A 13,088-nucleotide genomic window follows, 5' to 3' on the forward strand; every position below is an offset into this window, starting at 1 on the left:
TTAAAAATCACTATTAGTACAATGTGATTGCTGCACTCAGAGGGCGTTTTACCTGCAGATTCTTAATGCATCAAGAATCACTGCAGATAACAAGATCAAGGGTACTGCTTTCTCTTGTTGCCTCTCTAGCATGATGCTGTAGGAAACAGTTATCCATGAAATCCACAAAAGTCTTATAAGCATGTGAGTGACCAACCCACATATTCCAGTCAACAGATGAGACATTCTGATTTGCTGGCCCACTTTATTTCCCTGTACAGCTGTTTGGTACACTGATCACAGTCATTAGGCCAATAACACACTCCAAATTGCCATTTTGTGTTCCTAGTGCTGATATCACATCAATCTGAATCAACATTGCAGTCGTCACCAAACGAAAAGACTCCAAGGTAATTCACAGTCTCTGAGCACTGCAGACAGGCTGCTAGGAGATCTCTTGGGATTTTTTCAATGATATACAGGAATTTTGCTAGCTAGATGAGGAAGTGATTATTCTATTGTATAAGCCAATGGTCAGGCCACATCTTGAGTACTGCAGGTCTCATTTTATGAATGATATGGATTTGCTGGAATAGGTGTAGAGAAGAGGTGAGGAGATTTGCTGGAATAGGTGAGGAGAGCCAAGGTGTGCTCTTACCAGAAAGCTTCATTTCTGAAAATTGCAGCATCTGGAGATTAGACACCAGTGAGATGATCTGATTGTAATGTTTAAGGCTTTGAATGGCTTGAGAAAGCTCAATGCTGATGGCATACTTTCTCTTGCTTAGACTATACGAGATGGGTATAAATCCAATTTGAGAAAGGATAGTTTTGGGGTGGATGTGCAGAAATTTGCCTTCGGCCAGCAATTGGTTGATTGCTGGAACAAACTTCCACAAGTTGTTGTAAAGGTAGATAGTTTTAGTAAATTTAAGAACTAAACAGATGGTTGGGGGAAGGGTGGGACAGACAGACTAGTGATAGAAGTTTTTTTTTTTTTTTTTGGTTCATGCTCTAAAAGCTTGCCTTCTTGCATCATTTTCCACTACTAATACTTATATTAAAATTGCTGTCCAGGGGTGAAAATAATATATAAACTACATAATCCAGAACTGTCACAGTTCATTTGCATGCAGGACTGCTGGACTTGTAGGTATAATATTGATGATATGCATGAATCATGCATGCTCAGATATTTAAGTTTTATAGGAAATCAAATGCCAGATTATCAGACTACTACATTATTAAAAATTAGACAATACTTCACTCTGTACTCTATCTTTTTTTCAAGCATGTTTTTATTAGTTTATGTATTAATTACACTAATTTACAAATTTAAGTTTGTTCACTGGGATTTGAATTTCAATAGGGCCTACTGCCAAAATATGTTGCTGTGAAAATGTGACTTAGATTTTTTTTTCTATCACATCCAGGTTTATCACAGTTTAAGAAATAAAAAAGTATTGTTTTTTTACAAAAGTATATAACTTTTGTAAAAATGACAAATTGATAGGATTACATTTTCATATATCAAAAAATACATAAATATTAACAAGTATTAATGAAAATTCAGAAACTTTCATTAATCAGACCTTCGTCTCTTTGTTTCAAGAGAACATTTGATTGTTTTTCTTTTATGTACAGTGCCAGGTTTCTCTCTTTTTAAACACCAGCAGTAGTTGGCCATCATGCTTATATTCCACCTTCCCTGGTACCTCCGCTCCATTTCCTTTATGTCCTGATGGAATCTCTCCCCTTGTTCTTCGCTCATCTGTGCAAGATTTTTGGGGAAAAAATCAAGATGGTCATGCAAAAAAGTGAATTTTGATGCTCATATTGCAACCTAAATTGCAAAGCTTTTTGAGCATATTTTGAACAATTTTCTCATAATCCTGTGATTTATGATTTCCTAGTAAGGTTTTCCATTACACTTTTAAAAGCAATCTAGGCTTCCCTTTCAATGTCAGTCATAGTAGTTTCAAACTGACCATCTAGCCAGCTGCCCACATCAACACCAGAGCTTGCACTTGGGCATCACGTGACACAGAGACAACCCCTAAGGCAGAATGCACTGGTCCCGAAGGAACTAGTAGTTGTTGGTGACTCTATTGTCAGGGAAACGGGGAACATGCTTTGTAAAAAAGATAGGTGGAACAGGACCAGGGTATGTCTGCCAGGGGCAAAGGTTGATGACGTTGTAGAGCGAATATCATCTTTTAAGGGCACAAAAGGTGATATAGTTGTACACGTTGGCACTAATAATATTAAGAGTAGGAGACCGGCAGAATTACTTAACAAGTACAGGTCACTGTTGAACAAAAGCCGAGAATTAGGGTTGAATTTGAAAGTGTCTGCAATTCTGCCCAGACACGATAGGAGGGAGTATATGATGAGAGCCTTGTCGATCAATTCGGCCCTGGAAAGATTGTGCAAGGCTCAAGGGGTAGAATTTTTTTCAGCCTGGACTGTACTTGTTAACAGGAGAGATTGCTTCTACAGGGATGGGATACACTTAAATAGAAAGGGTGCAAGAATATTTGCTGATGCTATCGAGGCAGTGTTAGGTGGGTCGGAAAACTGCTAGCTTGGGGGGAGACAAAGACCAATAGATTGACAGTAGCCACTGGCAGAGGTGAAAGAGATTCTTGCACTGCTTCTATTAGAATGAGCAGAAGCCTGAAAAACAAGATGCATGGTATTTCAGAGACTGCTGGGAGCCATTGCGGTACAAGTAAACACATGGGTTGTGTTAGGGTAGCTAAGAATAGAAACAGGTGCAGGTATACTTGCGTGTACACCAATGCTAGGAGTTCAGTAAATAAATTTGTAAATAAATTCAGTAAATATAAGGGATGCAGAACTGCAATTTGGGGAGTACAACGTCTACAGAAAGGATAGACAGGATAGGAAGGGAGGAGGGGTTATGCTATTAGTTAAGAAACACATAAAAACCAAGGAAGTGAAGCCAGTCGACATCTCTGGACAGTGCAGTGTGGAGTCAGTTTGGTGTGACATAAACATTGGGAGATCAAAATTGAGAGTAGGAGTGTGGTATAGGCCAAATGACTCTGATGAGTATAATAAGGAACTGTACAGGGAAATAGAGTGGGCCAGTAAATCAGAGTGTCTTATAATGGGAGATTTTAATTTCCCAGATATTGACTGGAATTTGGGGGCTGGTTACTCACACACTAGCAGGACTTTTGTGGATTTATTGGATGATTGTTTTCTACATCAGCATGTTCGGGAGGCAACTAGAGGGAGTAATACGCTTGATTTGATTATCAGCAGTGATTCTTCATGCATTAAGAATCTGCAGATAAATGAACCACTAGGTGGCAGTGATCACAGTGTGCTGAAGTGGGATTTACTCAAGGGAAGGGTTATTGCTTCCGTAAAGGCGACTACGATGAACTGAGACAGTATTTAAATTCTATACAGTGGGACCAACTGATGATGTTACCAACAGCAAATTCAAAATGGGAAGCATTCAAAGAACTTATCTTGGAAGCTACTAGGCTTTACATACCAACTAAGAAATATTGTTCAAGGTTTAGGCCAAAATGGATGTCAGATGAACTAATGAGGCATATGGCAGAGAAGAAAAATGCATGGGATACATACAAATTAACACATGACACAGAAGCCTATGATAGATACAAGTTGATATGCAACCAAGTTACAAAGGAGGTTAGGCAGGCAAAGGCAGATTACGAGAAATCCTTGGCAAGGGATGCAAAGAAAAACAGCAAAGAGTTCTTTACTTATGTAAACTCTAGAAGGAAGGGGATGAATCAGATTGGTCCACTTGATATTGATGGGTCAAGTGTTGATGATCCTGCTCAGGTAGCTAACAAACTAAATGAATATTTTGCATCGACATTCACACATGAGGAGTTATTCAGCGAGGGGAATGCCATAGGTGTATTCAACTCTAGCAGTAAGCTACAGAATCTTGAAATAACTGGGAGTAAAGTGGAGGAGAAACTGTGGAAGATAAACACAAGAAAGGCACCTGGGGTGGATGGGATCTATCCAGTTATATTAAAGGAGGCAGCAAAGGAAGTAAGCAAACCCTTAGCCATAATTATGAGAGCTTCCTTGGACTCAGGGGAGGTACCCATAGACTGGAAATGTGCAAATGCGACCCCAATTCACAAAGGAGGATCAAAGGCTGACACAAGTAATTATAGACCTGTGAGCTTAACTTCTGTTCCAGGAAAATTAATGGAGGCACTGGTTAAACAAGCACTGCAGGATCATTTAGACAAGACTTCAGTTATAGCTCAGACACAGCATGGTTTTGTTAAGGGGAGGTCTTGCCTGACCAACTTGATTGGATACTATGATGCAGTCACAAAAGAACTGGATGCAGGGAATAACTTTGATATTATATACTTGGATCTTAGAAAGGCTTTTGATACTGTTGCACATGGAAGACTGCTACACAAATTGGAGCAGTGTGACATTGGAGGCAAATTGCTGCTATGGATAAAGGGGTGGTTGAGGGGGAGAAGACAGAGAGTGGTAATCAATGGACACTGCTCATCGTGGACTGATGTTATTAGTGGAGTCCCTCAGGGCTCAGTGTTGGGTCCATTATTGTTTTCTGTATTTATAAATGATATTGATGACGGTATATCGGGCTTAATGTCCAAGTTTGCAGACGATACAAAGGTTGGCAGGGTTGTCAAGGACACTACTGACACTATGCTGCTGCAACAGGATCTGGAAAGGTTGAGCAGATGGGCTGAGAGGTGGCAAATGAAGTTTAACATTGACAAATGTAAAGTACTACACATGGGAAACAGCAACCCCAGAGCAACGTATCAACTCTGTGGTACTACACTGACAGTGGTAGAGAATGAAAGGGACTTGGGGGTAGTTGTGCAGGCAGATATGAAGTTCTCTGAGCAGTGCAGACGGGCTGCAAGAGTATCTCATGGAGTATTGTCAATGATATACAGGAATTTTTCCAGCAGGGATAAGGAGGTGATTATTCCATTGTATAAGGTGATGGTCAGGCCACACCTAGAGTACTGTATACAGGTCTGGAGGCCTCATTTCAAGAAGGATGTAGAGCTGCTGGAACGAGTACAGAGAAGGGCAACAAGATTAGTGAATGGAACAAAGGGGTGCTCTTACGAAGAAAGGCTTAAGTTTTGCAAATTACAGTGTCTGGAGACTAGGCACCAGCGAGGTGATCTGATAGAGGTGTATAAAGCCTTGAATGGTTTAAGCATGCTCAATGCTGATGGGATTCTTCCTCTAGCTCAGAAAAATCACCTTAGAGGGCATAAATTCAAATTGAGGAAAGACAGATGTAGGATAGACGTGCGGAAATTTGCCTTTAGCCAGCGGGTGGTTGGTTGGTGGAACAGACTTCCATCCCTTGTGGTGGAGGTTGATAGCCTAAATAAGTTTAAGGCTCAGCTGGACAGGTATTTTGAATGAACAGAGGGGTGAAGTGGAAGTGGGTTTTTTTTTTTTTTTTTTTTTTTGGCTGATGCTGCATAAGCTTGCTTTCTTGCATCAAATGCCTCTACTAATGCTAATGCTAATCTAAAACCAATTTTCTAATTTGGGGACCAATGAAGATACCCTCCTTAAGTTTTGCATGAGATAAACCAGGAAATTTACTGCAAAAGTACTTAAAGCAGTTGCACATCCTTATTCAATGCTTTAACAAATTGCTTTATTATGACTAACTTGATATGCAGTGGAGGTAAAAGTATTTTATCTGGCTTCACCAAACTTTTGTGCACAATATTTTTTGACCCCGGTGTAAGATTGTGCCTCCGAAGCCATTGCTTCTCTGTCCAATGCAGCGCTTTAGCTCTTCTATCCCATTCACAAATAAAGCATGACATTTTAGCATACCCACCCTGTTGCCCCAATAACATACATAACACTTTTAAGTCTCCACATAGTTGCCATTCGTGATCTTCATATTTAATTTTCTCCAGAAGCAACTTTAGATTGATTGTCATAAGTTTCTTTTAAGTAGACTGAATGAGCAACTGGTACAGATGTGTACTTATCTCCATTATACAAGATAAAACCTTTTAAACTAGTCTTAGAAGAGTCTTTACATAGTCTCCATTCACTAGGAACATATGATGGAGCTCCTAAGGCACTTATTAAACCAGCGATATCACTGCAATATACGAGAGGACCTTCTTGTGAAAAATACTGCATAAACTCCCTTTCACGATTTCTGTACCAGGAAAATTATGTACTTGGAGCAAGTAAGTTCTTCGCTTGAAGTCTGGATCCCAGAATTTCAGCAGCATACTTTGGAAGACCTAAGTCCCTTACTAAATTGTTCAGTTCAACTTGCATGAATTGCTGTGGCGTTAAAAATATTTTCTGGTTGATAACATTCCTCTTCACTAACCTCTTTAGCTTCTGCTTCCGTGGAAGATGTGGACTCCAAAGTTTCTCGTGGAGGTTTTACAGGCAGATCAGGTCCATGCAGAACCGGTCTTACGGCTGACGGTAGATCTGGATATTTGATGTCCTTTTTATTTTTTGAATTGTAACCTTTAATTACACAAAAGTAACATTCGGCATGGCTTACTGGCTCATGCCACACCATAGGAATAGCAAATGGCAAGCACACCTTTTTTCCTTGACTCCATTTTCTAAGATGTTCAACACATGTATGGCATACTTTATGTGGTGCCCACGATTTATCCTGATCGCCTAGTTTTATGTCAAAGTATGCATAATACGATTTTTTTACAAAATCGGTAATATTTCGCCTCTTCTTTACAGGAACAAAACAACCGCATATGTAACAAAATATGTTGGGACTGTTTATACACTTTCTGATTGCCATACTAAAAGAAAACTAACACACAATGAGAGCTCACAATCGTTTTTACATGAGTAGTGACCGTATAAGATCACTACTCCTGTGACTGTACTGTACAAACAAGTGACTGCATGCTCAGGCAAGTTTAACCCATAACTACACAGGAGTCTCCCAGACTCCACTCAGAAAGTGCCTCCATAGCCAGGTGGGCAGGAGCAGCAGTGCGTAGCATACGCTTCTTGATTATACCGGGGTTCGAACCCATGACCACCAAATACGGAGGATATGGAAAGGTCAGGGAATGGCCACTGTATATCTCGGGAGCAATATGGCCTTAGTTGTTAATGCTCCTAAAAAAAAAAAAAAAAACTCCACTCGGAAAATAAAATTCTGGGAATCACAGATGGGCTGGGGCCGTCTACCTTCCTGGGTCAAGGTCAGCTACCTTGCAGTATGACCTTGCAGTTTGTGTAGTTACGGGTTAAACATGCACAATCTGTTGTATTTGAGGCAAATATTTCATACTGATTACGAATATAAAACTTGTAAACCATTGCAGAAACTATGTTTTGTACACATTTACGTATAATACCTAGGTAATATTTTGTTAATGAATTGTGAAAAATCTTTACGTGATAGAAACAGACTTCAGTTTAGTAATCAGTAAACATGTATAAATAACTGCCACATACTTTTACTCAAATCCCAGATACACTGTAAACCGGTGTTATAGGTATCATGTAATGCAAATGATGAACCAGGGTTATTCAAGAGAAATACTTAATGAAGGATATCCGATTCCAAAATATCAGCGAAGTTCTAGTTATAATAATGTAGTAGCAAGCAAAGAATGTCTTTAAAGTTGCATTTTATTTTGAAACAAATTTCATTAAACATTTACTTTCATGGTACGTATATAATTCATTTGAGGGATAGGGAGAAAAACAAGTTATGTAAGCTGTACTCTAGAAATCAGGCATCTACATGATCAAGAAAGAGGTTTAAGGTTTTAAAAAGGTTCAGTAAGTCAGTCATGGGGGATATATTTTCTCGTTTTTGGTTAGCACAAACCAGGGCACACAGACATGACTCTTGTGCAACTGGAAACCTAAGAAAATTTATATTAAAAGGATTAGACAGAAAATCCTGGTGGAATTTATAATAGGTAATGAGGAATAAATTACTGTTGCTTTATGGTGATGTTATTAGGCTTTACTTTCTCACTGCATTATTCTTGTACACACTTAATATAACTGAAAAATATGGTGAAGGTAAAGATAGCCAACATGAGAACTGCAGGAAACTTTTAGCGGTCAAACGCATTTCCCGGTACCGCAGCTTCTCCCTGCATTCTCGGTAAACAGGTGGTGCGTGTTATTGGGTAATGGCAGTAGAAGTCGATAACGATGCATTGATTAGTTTTTTCTCATTATTAAAAGCAAATTATCAGAGTTCATAAATGTAATGCCATCGTAGCTGAAATTTACTTACAAGTACACCCTCCAGACTGCCTCAGTCTTAGGGTGTTTATCCCCCCCTTCCTGCGGTTTTCACCCGATAGGAAAATGACTTCTACTGCAACTACTGATAACAAACACTGTCTGTAGAAACTGAGGCAGTCTGGAGGGTGTATCCAACTCCGATAATCTACTTTTAATAATAAGGGAAAAAAATAATCAATACATTGTTAGACTCTTACTGCCACTACCGATAACACGCACCATCTGTTTACTGAGAATGCTCGGAGAAGCAGCGGTACCAGGAAACACTTTTGACAGGTAAAAGTTTCCCATAGTTCTCGTGTTGGCTTTCTTTACCTTAGCCAAAAATATAAGTTAATATAGTAAACGTATGATCATTAAATGTGTACAAAGCAATGATAAAGAGTATATATATATATATAAAGATTTACGGCGTAATATGCTAGAGATTTTTAAAAAAGATTGAGAAAAATAATGGTTTTGACCTACTATTTTCTATATTGGCAGTTTTATTTCATTAGGATATAGTAGAATCGTTACAGTAAAATCTTGTTAATACAAAGTATTCGTTTATATGAAGCAAATACCATTCCCCTGTGAAAGGATAGGCTTTTCTATGTAATTATATTTGTTTATTACAAAATTCAGATAATATGTATTACAAAGTTCTTTTTCATCCCGTGAGAAATAAATATTGTCATTTTGTATGTTTAATACAAATCTTGGCAGAGCGAACAAATTATTGCCCCTGGCCACCTACTTTACAAAGGATGGCAGACTCAGAAATTAGTTTTGTGTAAACAGAAAAGCAGTTTATGGTAGCTACGTCAAGTGCACTCTTAAAAACATCTTTCTGAAGGATGCGTTGTTAAATTAACAAAAGAAAAAGTTTTTCTAAGTTTTTTACATGCACTCCCTTGCTCTCCACCGGAATAAGGTCAGTTGCAATTGTTACCCCAGTTCAAGTCTTTTGCTATTATATAGAGCAATCTATTTTTTGTGCCATTTTATCTGAGCTAATGTCTTTTGAAACTTGTCTTTAAATTAATTTAAAATTTGTTTATATTAAATCTTATCTAACAGTGTTATGGCAACAAAACGTATACGGGCCGAATTAAGCCTGTAAATTAAACTAAAAATTATACAAGAGGCTGATAGGATTGAAAAAAGCAAAATGGACATTGTAAAGGAATACTACATCCCTTTACCTACAACACTGAAAAACCGAAAAAGACTTGAAGAAGTGCGTGACAGTGGAGCAGCGATGGAAAAATAGGAAACAAATTCATAGTGCAAAACACGAGGAGCTTGAAACAAAACTTTTCGAGTGGTACCAACAAATGCATGGATCTAATTTGCCAATATCGGGTCCGATTTTGCAAGAAGAAGCAAATTATCTAGTTCAGCAACATGGGATTAGCGACTTCAAATGCAGTGGTGGGTAGCTCCAAAGATTTAAAGACAGGAATAACTTGGTTTCATGAAATATTTGCGGAGTCTGGATTAATCGACAAAGAAAAGGCTACAGACTGGTTGCGTTCTGTATGGTCCATCCTTGAAAAATATGAGGCAAAGGATATTTTTAATCTTGACGAGACGGGTTTATTTTATAATTTGCTGCCAAACAAAACATTTGCTGTTTGAAGAGAGTCTTGTCATGGTGGAAAATTAAGTAAACAAAGCCTCACTGTTCTGTTATGCTGCAATTCAGATGGCAGTACAAAACTACACCCACTTGTGATTGGTTAGTTTTCCAAGCTAAGATGTTTTAAAGCAGTTAACCAACTTCCCTGTGATTATGAGGCCAATAGAAGTGTTTGGCTTATGGTCAAAATTTTTCAGTCTTGGTTATCAAAATTGGACAGAAGAATGGCTTCAGAAAAAAGGAATATTTTGATGATTCTAGACTGTTATACAGCACATTCTATTGAGACACTTAAGTTTACAAATATAAGGCTGTTGTTTTTACCCCCCAATACCACCAGTTTAATGCAACCACTGGATCAAGGTATTATTTATAACCTCAAGAGAGCATATAGAGCTTGCCTGATAAGGTACTTGATCTGCAACATAGAAGGAGGAAACAATTTGCAGCTAAATTGGAATGTCTTGGATGCTATCCGTTACCTTGTTATTGCTTGGGAAAGTATTACATCAAGTGTAATAATCAGCTGCTTCAGAACGAATGGCTTTGGAGAGAACATCATCGAAAAACATGGTCCAGCAGACGAATGTGATAGCAAGAGTGAGGAATGGAGGAATTGAAGGATTTTGTTGGCATATTTGAAGAGTTCGTGAAGGTGGATGATGAAGTTGCTACCACTGCAATGCCAACACCAGAAGAGCTGCTGGGTACCAAACAAAACAATGATGTTTTTTGTTACCAGCGACAGCGAAAAAGCACACACACACATTGCCATCTAAAAATGATGTCCAAAATGCATTGAGCATAATGGAGAATGTGTTGACCTGCAGTATAGTTGATAAAGAAACAACTATTGCATTTGATAATATCGGTGCTGTAGTTAAAAATGCATATAGGACAAGAACTGTGCAAACAACATTGGATTCTTTCTTTAAATTAGATTAAAAAGTTAATGGTTTGTATGTCTCCTTTTATATTAAGATTGTAATTCTTTTTACTGTGATACTAAAATATTGTATATATCAAAGTATATACTGTACAATATTTTCGTTAATATTGCTTTTCTCTTAGTTTATCTTACAAATAAAAAATCTTTTATTTGTAAGATAAACAAGGCTTTTGTTTTTATTTAATTTAATTTTATTTATTTTTGATATTATTATTATTTATTATTCTTAGATATACAGTATGTACTAAAAAAAAAAAAACTGAAATTTTGACACCTTTGGGGGACCTCATTATTACAAAACGTGAAAATTTAGGTCCCTTGAACTTTGTATTAACGAGATTTCACTGTAGTACAAACATGGTTTATGCAGAGCTCTAATTTATACAAAGGCAGTACAAGGTGTGACAATAAAGTTCCTGGTCTGGTGCAATAAAAAGAACACAAAAGTGAAGGAGCTCAAAAATGATTTTATTTTTATTCAAAGCAATTAAGACATGATTGAATGCACTTATTACACTTTCTAAAAGTTTCTGAAAAGTCTGGCAGTCACATTTTTCTTTGTCTTCAAGATGGACTTCAATTTTCCTTTGAGGGTTGCCAGGTCCTACGTTTTTCCTGTAAGCTTTATGTTTTTTTGGTTGATTTTACTGTTTACGTTTTTAATTTGGCTGTAAGTAGGTTTCTTCCTTTTCTTTTTACGATGAAAATCATGTTTTAAACGTCCCGGTAAATCCAGTTAAAAGTTGGTTGCTAACACAACCATCAGATGACGCTGCAACTATTCAAAAACTGTTGGCAACGTTTTTTCAACAGTTGCCCATCATGAGAAAGATAGAAGTCATGGAACATATCGTTCTTTCACTTTCACTGTCCATCGTGTGGAAGAAGAAAAAAAATGTACCCAATATCAGTATAATAGTTGGATATATATTAAGTATTCCTGGTTCAAATGCTGTTTTCGTTAATTAAATTGAAGTGGACAGACGTCAGAAACACAAGTCACTGAGAATTAATCAAGGCAAAGTTGCAGATTGCAATGAATTTCTCTTTTACATGTAAAGAGTTCCTTCAGTATGTAAAACAGGATAAACAATTGTTAAAAAGGTCAAAATGTCAAATAAGTATAATTAAAATATCAGGCAAATTTGAATTTTCTTGTATTTTTAAAACTAATTTTATCGACAAAAATCTTTTTTTTTTTTTTTTTTTTTAGGAAAACCTGACAATCCTAGGGTATTTTTCACTTTGGTAAAGAGGAAGAAGTCTGCTGGTGTTAGATTGGGAGAGTAGGGGTGTATGGTTGATTTATACAATGCCATGTTTCACAAAAATGTCTTAACAAGTGTGGCATAGGTTTGTCATGCAACAAAAACCAGCTGCCTTTCTCTTGAAATTGCAGTCTCACTCAGGAAATTCACTTCGATAGTCTTTGAAGTCTGTACTCAGAATGTAGCATGACTCTCTTCCCCATCAAGTACAAATTCCTTGTGAATCATACCCTGTTTGTCAAAAAATATGATCAGCACATCATCTCTTGATCCTGGACTGCTGGTAAATGGAATGTTTTGGGCCTTGGTAATGATTTTCAAGTCCACTTCATGTTTTGTCTCTTAAGCCATATTGAAACACCCAAAACTCATCTACAGAGACAATACAGTTGAAGAAATTAGGACTGTCTTAACAAGTGTGGATCTAGTCTTGAGATGATGATACTCTTTATTGCTTCTGCTTATCCACGAAGCTGGGCCTCACAAAAAATTTTACACCTTCCTTTTCTTCAAGCAGAATTTGACAAATCGTTTGCTTATATCTAGCTCATCAGCCATCATTCTGAGTGTCAAATGACATTCTCTTGCTGCAATTTTCTGAACTTGACCCTCATTTCAAGAGGTTGACAAACACCACTTCTTGGGTCATTGTGAACATCCTCGTATCTACCTTTTAAACTGCTTCTACCATTCAAACATACTGGTACTGTTTAATGTTTCACCATATATCAGCCCCTTTCTAAAACAGGCTTTTCTACATATTTGTTCATTACAAAATCCACTTAAGGTTGACTGGTTAATGACAGTACCCAGAGCAGCTACTGCAACAAGATCTAGAAAAATTAAGCAGGTGGCCTGAGAAGTACCATTACCTTACACAGCAGAATAATTACCTCTTTATTTCTGGGAGATTGTGCATTCAGACATGAAGTTCTCTGAGCACTGAAGC

Source organism: Mastigoproctus giganteus, chromosome 11 (genome assembly GCF_048544385.1).
Source record: "Mastigoproctus giganteus isolate SK-2022 chromosome 11, ASM4854438v1, whole genome shotgun sequence".
Taxonomy (NCBI): Eukaryota; Metazoa; Arthropoda; class Arachnida; order Uropygi; family Thelyphonidae; genus Mastigoproctus; species Mastigoproctus giganteus.